The sequence below is a fragment of the Salvia hispanica genome, unplaced genomic scaffold (genome assembly GCF_023119035.1).
Source record: "Salvia hispanica cultivar TCC Black 2014 unplaced genomic scaffold, UniMelb_Shisp_WGS_1.0 HiC_scaffold_986, whole genome shotgun sequence".
In the NCBI taxonomy this organism is placed as follows: Eukaryota; Viridiplantae; Streptophyta; class Magnoliopsida; order Lamiales; family Lamiaceae; genus Salvia; species Salvia hispanica.
Genome location: NW_025952783.1, coordinates 22,913 through 33,058, shown reverse-complemented (window position 1 = coordinate 33,058; position 10,146 = coordinate 22,913). Strand labels below are relative to the sequence as shown.

The window sequence follows — 10,146 nt, the reverse complement described above, 5'->3', positions numbered from 1 at the left end:
TTCTTTCATTAATTAATTAAATTTATATATAGTTAGAATTTAGTTGAGTTTGATTTACTAATATTTCTATTTTGTAGACATCATAAAATTTTGAAGGGTGTATAAATTGAATTTATATTTAGCTAAATCAAATAAGTAATAATTTAAAACACAAATAAATAATGTTAGAAGTGAAATTAAATTAATGTCATTATTAAGTAAAAACAATATAACACCACATTAAAATTTTTATAAATACGAACACATATTATGTGTTATTTTCTTGGGTATTATTAGATCGTACATTTGGTGTTACTTCGACTCAAGAGGGAAAATATAATTTTCAAATCTTTTATACTAAGTAATTAAATTCAAAGTATATAGTGAAATTGAGTTGACTTTGATTTCCACTATGGAGCGGAAGGAATAGTAATTAAGAATATAAAAGTATTGATGATAATAATATTCCATATTTTGAACGATTGTGAATTTTTTTGATTAAGAATAAAAAATTATATCGATGATAATAAAACTTAACGAAATGAAATTGAACACATCGTAAATATTTTTAAATAAGTTAGTGTTTTGTCTTGGACAAACTGTATGTTGTTATACCTAGAAGTACACATAGTTATAATTGAGTTGATTTTGTTAATCGAACGGTGAACTATTTATTCGCTTTAAATAGTTTTTTTTTTTATTCTTTTGTAAATAGTAGTATTATATTTTTCTTTATTTGTATGTCTTATTCTATTTCATCCACACATCTCCTCTTTTGTTATTTCTTTTATTTTATACTACAATCATATCAAGTATTAAATCATCTACTAAAATATGAAATGTTCATTGAGAGTGGGTTGAGAGAAGTACAATTGTACAAATATTTTTTTGTTGTTGTTTATAATATTACAAATACTTATTTTAATTAGTTCTTATCTGTAAACATATTTTTATACGTATTTACTCTATATTCTTTATTTTAAGTTAATAATATCTTCATTATTTAAATTTTTTTGTCATGTATGCACATGTATCACACGTTAATACTGTTAACAAGTTAAAATGCACATTTTCAGATTTTCTCATAATTAAAGAAAGGTCGGGGTGCGAATGAAAATTTTGTATCTCTTGGGGCTTAATCCGAAACTCCTTAGTTTCCAATAGCTCAGAATTTGAGAAATCCCCCTCACTACATTTCTGTCTTCTCATTTCCCAATTCCCAAATTTTGCTCGCTCAAACCCTAATTTCAATTTTCCAAATCTCACCTGAAGACCTCAAGCTACACGCGTACCATGAGCCGCTACGACAGCCGCTCCGCCGACCCAGGCTCTTACCGTGAGCGCCGCGGGTAATCATATGTTTTTGGTGTTTTTGCTTAATTCAATCCATACGCATTTGCTCGATATAATTATCAGCTTATTTCCAGCTGAATTGAGAAGACGAAGTTAATAGCGTATTTATCGTATTTTCTCTGTGTGTAATTTTAGGGATTCGGGGTTTGGTTATAAGAAAGAACACGACAGCAGTTATCGGTCCTCGTCTTCGTCGAAGAGAGACTCCGATGGCGGGGCGGAGACTGCGCCGCGGAAGTCGGAGTTGGATGGACTGACGCTGCCGAGAAGAATTTTTATGTGGAGACTCAGTCTATTGCCGCCATGTCGGAGAGTGACGTGGAGGAGTATAGGCGGCGACGGAGATTACCGTTGAAGGGAAGGATGTGCCGAAGCCTGTTAAGAGCTTTAACGATGTCGGTTTTCCAGGTAGCGAGCTATTTTCTGTTATTTTTATGGGAGCCACGCAGTTGATAATATGTCGTGCTAGGTTAGTATGTTTTGTTGGTCTGGCGCCATATGCGGTCTAGAGACACTTTAGTGTTTTAAATTCAATTTATTTGTATTGATACTCTTGCCACGTTTGGGAGCTATATACCTATCGTGGCCGGTTTTGGGGATGTTCAGAGCAAAATTCTGATAAACGTCTTATATGTATATGCGACCACGCTTCTGTATTTGTTTTTCGGATCTAGATCAAGTGAGTTTTGAGTAATTTTTAGATGAGTAGGAAAAATTGTGTTTGGTCTTGCAAATTTGTGATTGTACTAATTGAATCACGTTTACCTTAGAATGTTGTACGGAGTATGTTATTCCCTTAACTAGATTGAAGTGCTATTTTATGATCTATGATATAAGGTATCTTGGCAGATAAATATGTTTAGTGCATAGCTCCAGTATTATTTTTTCCATCAAAATGGCGGCGTGCTGTGGTGCTGCTGAAAATCCTGAAGACAGACAAGGCAATTGTAGTTGTGCTGCCTAGGTGGAGGACTTACTTGGCCTCCTGTAAAGAATGAAATCATTAATCATTTAGGGTTGAAGTTAGTGGCCTTTGTTCAGCTTGCTATGGTCGACTTCTCTCGGATAGTTTGACAACTAGAATAGCTACATATAATTGTTCTTTCATGCATGATGTAGTATGACATCTTTCTCTCAGTTTCTGGAATTCCTTAAGGAAATCTTATAGGCTTGTGGTAGGCTAATCCCAGTTATTATTGCTCACAGTTGTCCTCCCTTCATAGATTGAGCCATTTGTTTTTGTGAAACAGAATATGTTCTACAAGAAATTGAAAAGGCTGGATTTACTGAACCTACACCTATTCAAGCTCAAGGGTGGCCTATGGCTCTGAAGGGACGGGATCTTATTGGTATTGCAGAAACAGGGTCCGGGAAGACACTTGCTTATCTCTTACCTGCTATCGTTCACGTTAATGCACAGCCATTCTTAGGTATTGATGATATTTTGTTCATTAATTACATTGGATTGCAGTAACCAACTTCATGTGGCACATATGTGGATATATGTACTCATCTATCTTGTAGTTTTCAATTATTTTAGTTGCTCATTGGTTGATAGACATGTTCTGTGAATTTGTGTTTCTTTGCTAGCTCCGGGAGATGGTCCAATAGTTTTAGTTTTAGCTCCAACTCGCGAGCTTGCTGTTCAAATACAACAAGAAGCTACTAAATTTGGTGCATCTTCAAAGATTAAGAATACATGCATATACGGAGGGGTACCTAAGGGACCCCAAGTTCGTGATCTCCAGAAAGGTAGGTGGTGATAAGCTCAAGGTGACTTTACTACTGTATCGTGATGTTCATGGATCGGACCTTCTGCTTCTTCCTTTTCATTTTAACTCTGTTATAGTATGAAATTCCATAATCAGTATCCCTATTCCGGGTTTTAAAAGTTTATAGGTGTCGGTTGTCATTGCTAACCTGGAAGGCAAATTGATATGTTGGAATCTCACCATACAAATTTGCGAAGGGTGACTTATCTTGTGGGGATGAGGCAGACGATGTTAGACATGGGGTTTGACCCTCAGATTAAAAAAAATTGTTGATCGGTTTGTTCAGTTATGATGTAATGGTCAACTATAATATGGGCATGATAAACAATATATTTGAATTTGTGATTAAGGCTTCTAAGTTTTGATTTGTTTGTGCAGATCCGCCCAGATCGTCAGACTTTGTACTGGAGTGCCACATGGCCAAAGGAGGTCGAGCAACTTGCTAGGAGGCCCCTTTTTTAATCCATATAAAGTAAGAGCTCTTCTATATGCTTTATGTAATAAAGTTGCAGCTCAAACTTGGAACTTTTTGTGGCAGAGTCTTATTACGCACTTATAAATCCTAATCTAACTTCTGGGGAGTTTAAAATTTATAAGTTAGGCTTGTATAACGCTGCATATTAACCTTTCTTATATTTCAACATCACATAATAACCAGAATTTATAGTAGTCTGAAGGCTGGCACTGAATTGACAACATAACGACTGCTTTTTGGATCAGAATGAAAGTACAATTTTTAAGCAGTGTTTTTAAATTTGGGTAGATCTTAATCGCATTCCTTTTTTAGAGGCAGTGTTCAACTATTCAAGTTACGAGTTCATAATATTTTAATTGTATTTCTTTGTTTTTATCTTATGCTTTGAATATGGTAACAGGTAATTATTGGGTCACCAGATTTGAAAGCCAACCATGCAATTCCCCGCATGTTGATATTGTATCAGAAAGTCAAAAATTAAAAAATGGTCAAGTCTACATTCCCTTTATCATTTTAATGTTTGAAATTGCCTAAGGATTTCTTTCAGATACTTGTGCTGGTTAACTCTAACTGTATCACAACCCCAGATTAGTGAAACTGTGGAGGACATCATGGATGGTAGCCGCATTTTGATTTTTATGGACACTAAAAAAGGGGGTATCAGACTACTAGACAACTCCCCATGGATGGTTGGCCCGCACTATCTATTCACGGAGATAAAAATCAAGCAAAAGAGATTGGGTTCTGTCAGAATTAGGGGCCGGGGAAAAGTCCCATAATGACTGCTACAGATGTTTGGCTCGTGGTCTAGGTAAATCTCGACCATCTAGAGCACATTTTGTTCTGTTCCAAATCTATTTATAAAAAAAGTTCCATATGGGAAGAATTGTTGCATGGTTCCTGAGTCACCTTGAAATATACAGATGTCAAGGATGTGAAATACGTGATCAATTATGACTTTCCTGGATCTCTAGAGGATTACGTTCATCGTATTGGTAAAACCCGGGAAGGGCTGGTGCTAAAGGTACTGCATACACTTTCTTCACTGCTGCTAATGCCAGATTTGCGAAGGACCTCATTAATATTCTGGAAGAGGCTGGACAGAAAGTCAGTCCTGAACTGGTCTCCATGGGACGGGGCACCTCCTCCACCAGGTTCGCTTCATCTCTTCCAAATAATGATTTATATGCGATCTGTTTTCTCTTCTCAAAGCATGTGCCATTATAGTTTAGTTGGAGATTTAAAACTTTAGCTTTCCATCTGGTGAGTAGGATTGTAGGAGTACGTGATAGTTCCACAGTAGGAAAGTCCTTGCTAGTTTTCTTGAACTTCCCAATTGCATAGTTTTTTATTCAACGGTGATTATAAGCTCTACTTAAGAGTCCTAATTATTACCCCCTTTTGATGATAGCATATGGTGGTTCTCGAGATCGTGGGGAAAGGGGATATGGCGGAGGGCGCTCTTGGAACTGAAGTATGGCGTTGCTTCTAAAAGGTTTCTTCGGAGAAAGTGGAGCAATCTGTCCTCCTGTAACATTGATCAGAAGTTATTCGTAGAAACAAAACTTGTTTTAAATTCATGATAGTATAATGTATATTTGGATAATCTCGTATCTACATTTGAGCAATTGAGTTTTTCACTATTTGGGATAGGTTGGTTGTTTCATAACTCTCAGATCCATGCTTTGAATCCTTGATTTTCACTATCAAGCAAAATTTTAATTTCTGCGGTTGCATGAACTTTGTGTAGGTGATCTGACTTATGAAAATCATGTTGCCATGGTCACGACATAATAAGGTTAAATCCATTGTGACTTGATAAGGTTGACTTTGACATGAGCAACTCCAGAGACATATGTTCCCTTGTCTACCGTAGATGCGCGCCGTTTTAATACTTTAAGATTAAATGACTAACACCTGAGTGCATTTATAATAAGAATCAAAATCATTATTTAATAAACATAAAAATAGGAGTATTAATGCAACTAGTCACATGAATCGAACATATATAACAATACAAACACGATTTTTATGCTTGTTTGTGGCTCCTTGGAACGATGTCGTTAGCATGGCCAAAACCCTCCCCAAAACCCCCTTAGATTTCTGCATAGATCTCCGTGAAGAAGAAGAATGGGTGGTGAAGGCCCTCTGCTCTTTGCCGGCAAACCGAAAAAATGTATACATGGGAGAAAATCCTTCTGTTTTTTTGATTTCTAATCGTACGAATTAATGATGGGGATTGTATTTTGGTGCTTTATTCTGATAGACCTTATTTTCATTTCCTGATTCGTGATAGCGAAGCTGAAGGCATCTGTGGCTCATCCTCCACCTCCGCCTCGTCAACCACAACGTCCGAAGGGGTTCTTCCGCAGCCGCTAGGGTTATCGTTCCACTCTTGCTGGCCCTCAATTTCTCCATCGGAGGTTTTCCCCAATTCATTTATCTAATTTTCTTATGTGTGTGTCGATTTGAGACCTAAGCCTTACCCAAGCGCTTTTTGGGGTTGATCTTTGTGATATGTGGCGTTTTAATTGTGTGCATCAGTAGGTATGATCATGTGAAATTAGGTATTCCTGAGATTTCGAGAATGTAAAGCCCTCATCGAGATGTAGGAAGATAATTCTGTGTGGAATGTGTATTGTAGTGGACTAGTGGTGTCACCTTTAAACTGTGTGAATGTTATGAATAAAGGTTGCTTCAAAGCTACATTCAACAATTGATGGCGGATTAGGATATACAGCAATGCGTGTTTTAAGACTATAGTGATCGGTTTGGATCACTGAAGATTATGAGTGTAGCTGCTTAGGATCACCTCACATCTTCTTCAGAGATGCAAACCTTGAGCTTGTAGTTTTCTCTGGTGAATGGCTCATCCGAGTCGCTATTTGGCCCCAAACTGTTAGGAGGGACACGTCCATGGCCTATGATTATGCATCTCCATTACAACCTTTAATGATACGAACCGACCTACTGATATGTATCCTTGGATTATCATAGGATAAAGCCTTTTTGGATGCAGTGAGCACCTAATGTATGATAGTATATGTCAGCATTGTATCTCTGCTTATATATTTGGGCTATGAAGAACCATATCCTAACTTACTTTATGCGAAGCAAGTTACTATACTGCCCAGATAACTGGACTGAATTTTGTGCAGCCTATGTTCTTGTGAAGACTACATTAAGAGATAGGAGAATTTCAGAGGAGAAAGTGGCTGAAGGACTTACTAGTTCTAGATCAGAGGAGAAAGTGCCTGAAGAAATTACTGGTTCTAGATCGACATCCACAGCGTAAAAGCTAGAGGTGAATAAGAAATTGAAGAAGCCTAGACCCTTGAGAGGCTGAAGGGAAATTGCATAGATGAGGAGAAAGCTCTGAAACAGTTACAGTCAAAGACATTTCCCTCCACAACTTTCTGATAAGTTTCTTACTTATGAAGATCATTGAGTAGTTCTTCTATTCACTAAAAATCCCATTGGTGATGTTTAGAATCAGAATTTAGAATCAATATTTCTATTTTGAAATGAAGCTTTGTTGTGTTGGTATTGCTTTAGTTCAGATGTGGAAAACTGTGGTTAAATTGATAGTATTTCAATTTTTGGGGGGGTAATTTACAGTTAATGCATTTTCCTTATCTCCTTGATTTATCATTGTTGGTGTCATATCAGGAAACATTAATTTATGCAATATATTGAAATGATAGTAAGATGGGAGTAATATTTAAAGTCATAAAAATCATAATTGAATGGTCAATGGAATTATTGGTGATAAACTGATAAGTGATAATGTTATCACTGTGGAAAAAATGGATAATTCATTTTATGTGCTGGTGAAGAACATTAAAATTGACATCCATTTTCTGTTCATAATCAAATATTCTTGTAAACAATAAGTTAAATCTAAAACTGAGCCTGTCTAGTTATTAAAATTCACTTTCAACTTAATAATTTTTTTTCCGATAATTCACTAATTTATAAATGAAAACCCATGATTATATGAAGATATTAGTACTTTATTTATTTTTAAAGTTCTCTGAATAATAATGCCGATTATCAATATTATTTTAATAATAATAATAATAATAATAATAATAATAATAATAATAGAATTGTAGACAGCAAACGACGTCGTGGCGATGTGGAAAGCCACCCCAAAACCCACGGACTGAGAAAAAGAATAATAAGAGCGAGAGACTTCACCTGAGACAGAAGGGAAAACAAGCAAAAGGGGAAAAACTTGGAGAAGAAGAATAAGATCAACAATGAGCGAAGAAGGCCCAAAGCTCTTCACCAACAAACCTAAAAAATGTATGTATTCACAATATTAACAGTGATATCTTCTATCTCTACTCTTTTCGTTTTAATTTGTGACCTGATGGTTGGCAATTTTAATCAGCTGGCGTCGATTTGTTCTGATTACTAATAGTAATATCGTATTCCTTTTGCTTGTGTAGCTCAGTTGAAGGCATCTGGAACGACATCCTCGTCGTCAGCGGGAGCCACCGCTCCTCCGCCACCACCGCCGACGCCGCCGGTTAAGGAGACTTTCCAGCGATTTAAGTTCTATAAGACGATTGCGTTGGTTCTCAGTTTAACTGTTGGAGGTTCTGATATATTTATTTATCATCTCAATTTCTGCTGATTTTTTGTTTATTTTGGCTTTGTATCATCGTCTGAATGGTTGTGCTATTCGTATTTGATCGATTTCTGATTATTGTTCTTTGCGGGAGAATGAATTTATGCGTGTTTTAGATTGCGGTATATTCTAAGTCTGCAACGTGATGTTAGTTTAGAGAATGCTTTCATTTCTTCTTTATCAGATGCATATAACGTAGCTGTACTACTTCAATTTGTGTATGGTTTGTGTGCTTTGATTGATGACATCTTTTTGATTGATGAATTTAGAGAATGAATTTATGCGTGTTTTTGATTGATGACATCTTTTTACTTATTTGATCCATATAATGTATGAGGAATGTAGTGGACTGTGGATTAAAATCAGCATTATTTGCAAGGAGTGGGGATGAACTGCATTGCTTAAGTTTTTTATGGATTTTTTGCTTTTGTGGTGATCTTTGAACTTTAAGAACTAGATAAAAATGATTTTGACGCCGTATTTGTGGAGAAATAATCTTGATTTTCTTGTCATAGTAGGATAGTCTGTACAAGATTTGATGGTGAAACTGATGTCCGTATTGAAGTTGTTAATTGTCATTTTTTTCCCTCAACGAACTAGATAGAAATGACTTTGAAGCTGTATCCGTGCATAAATATTCCTGAATTTCTTGTCATAATAGGATAGTCTGTACAAGATTTGATGGTGAAACTGAAGCCACATTAAAATTGTTAATCGCCATTTTTTGCTTCAATGCACTAGTTGTTAGCGGTGGTTCTCAGCCCTAGGATAGGAGATGTTCTCTCTCATGTAGTATCATGAACTGCAGTTGCAGTATATGTAGTAAGCATGGTTTTTATACTGACTGTCTCATCCTCCAAATTTACAACAACTATCATCGCTTTCTTTTAGGAGCACAATTATCTGCAATTAGTTTGGCATATTTTGCATAAAAATGATACCAATATTATGGAAAGACAACAATTTTCAATTCAACTTGTGTATGCACTAACTGGCTTTGATGTTTCTCTCAAATTTATAGAGAAGGAATTTGCTATCTTACTATCTTTAGAGTGTTTGGTCCTCTTTTTGATGTAATAGGAGTATAAATTAACTCAGTCTGCCAATTGTGATACGCTGATAGTGCTTAGCTGCTTTATCTTTTCCAACAGTCTTTCTTTTGACTGCTGAGTAGGTCTTACCTTTGCTGTACTTTTTAGCTATATGTTTCAGTTGTGAAAAGTGAGGAAATGCTAGTTGCAATTGCACTCGCGCTTTTTAGAAGATGAACACTTAGGTTCATCAATTTGTGGACCATCTTGACATACTTCCTTCTTATACGAACCTGTCTATCTCTACTTAACAATAGCTCAGCTTTCCCAATTCCATTTCATTTTGAGAACATTGAGTGTGAGTTGTTGTGTCTTCGAATTATAACAGGATATCTATGTTGAGTAAAATAAGAACTAAATATTATTGCATCTTGCATATCTATGTAACCTATGTATATCGTTCCATCTCCCGTTTCATATCCTTCAGACGCTTTGGCAATTTTACCTATCTACCAGATTGTTCTGACCTAGAAACGTCATGGCAGCTTATGCTTTCGCAAAGGACTGTGCTTGAAAGTGGGACCGCAAGAGAAGAAAGCTGAGGATCCTACAATTTCTACATCATCGTCTTCAACCTCTGCCACTGCGACTGCGACTACTATCACCGAACAGCCTGCTTCCTCACCTGCTGTAGAGCCCATCCAACGACCACCAATCCCGGAGGAACAGCAGCGTGAGCTATACAAATGGATGCTAGAAGAGAAGAGGAAAGCGAAGCCCAGAGACGCGGAAGAGAAAAAGCGCATTGATGAGGAGAAAGCCATTCTAAAACAGTTAATCCGAGCCAAGTCCCTCCCCAAAATCTGACAAATTTCTGCATCAAGGAATGCTTAATCAGTT

At 36.4% G+C, this 10,146-nt stretch overlaps 1 long non-coding RNA gene and 1 pseudogene across 2 annotated transcripts; both read left to right on the top strand.

The window, feature by feature from the left end:
* The first annotated feature begins 1,241 nt into the window (after positions 1 to 1,241).
* Positions 1,242 to 5,052, top strand: LOC125200475 (annotated as a pseudogene).
* A 903-nt stretch (positions 5,053 to 5,955) lies between these two features.
* LOC125200469 lies at positions 5,956 to 9,824 on the top strand. 2 transcript variants are annotated; one of them, XR_007172730.1, is made up of 4 exons: positions 5,956 to 6,002; positions 6,738 to 7,887; positions 8,034 to 8,183; positions 9,792 to 9,824. It is a non-coding gene; the product is annotated as an uncharacterized LOC125200469 (long non-coding RNA). The 2 variants fall into 2 exon arrangements; XR_007172729.1 differs by lacking the exon at positions 9,792 to 9,824 and having other exon boundaries at positions 8,034 to 9,289.
* The last annotated feature ends 322 nt before the right edge of the window (positions 9,825 to 10,146 follow it).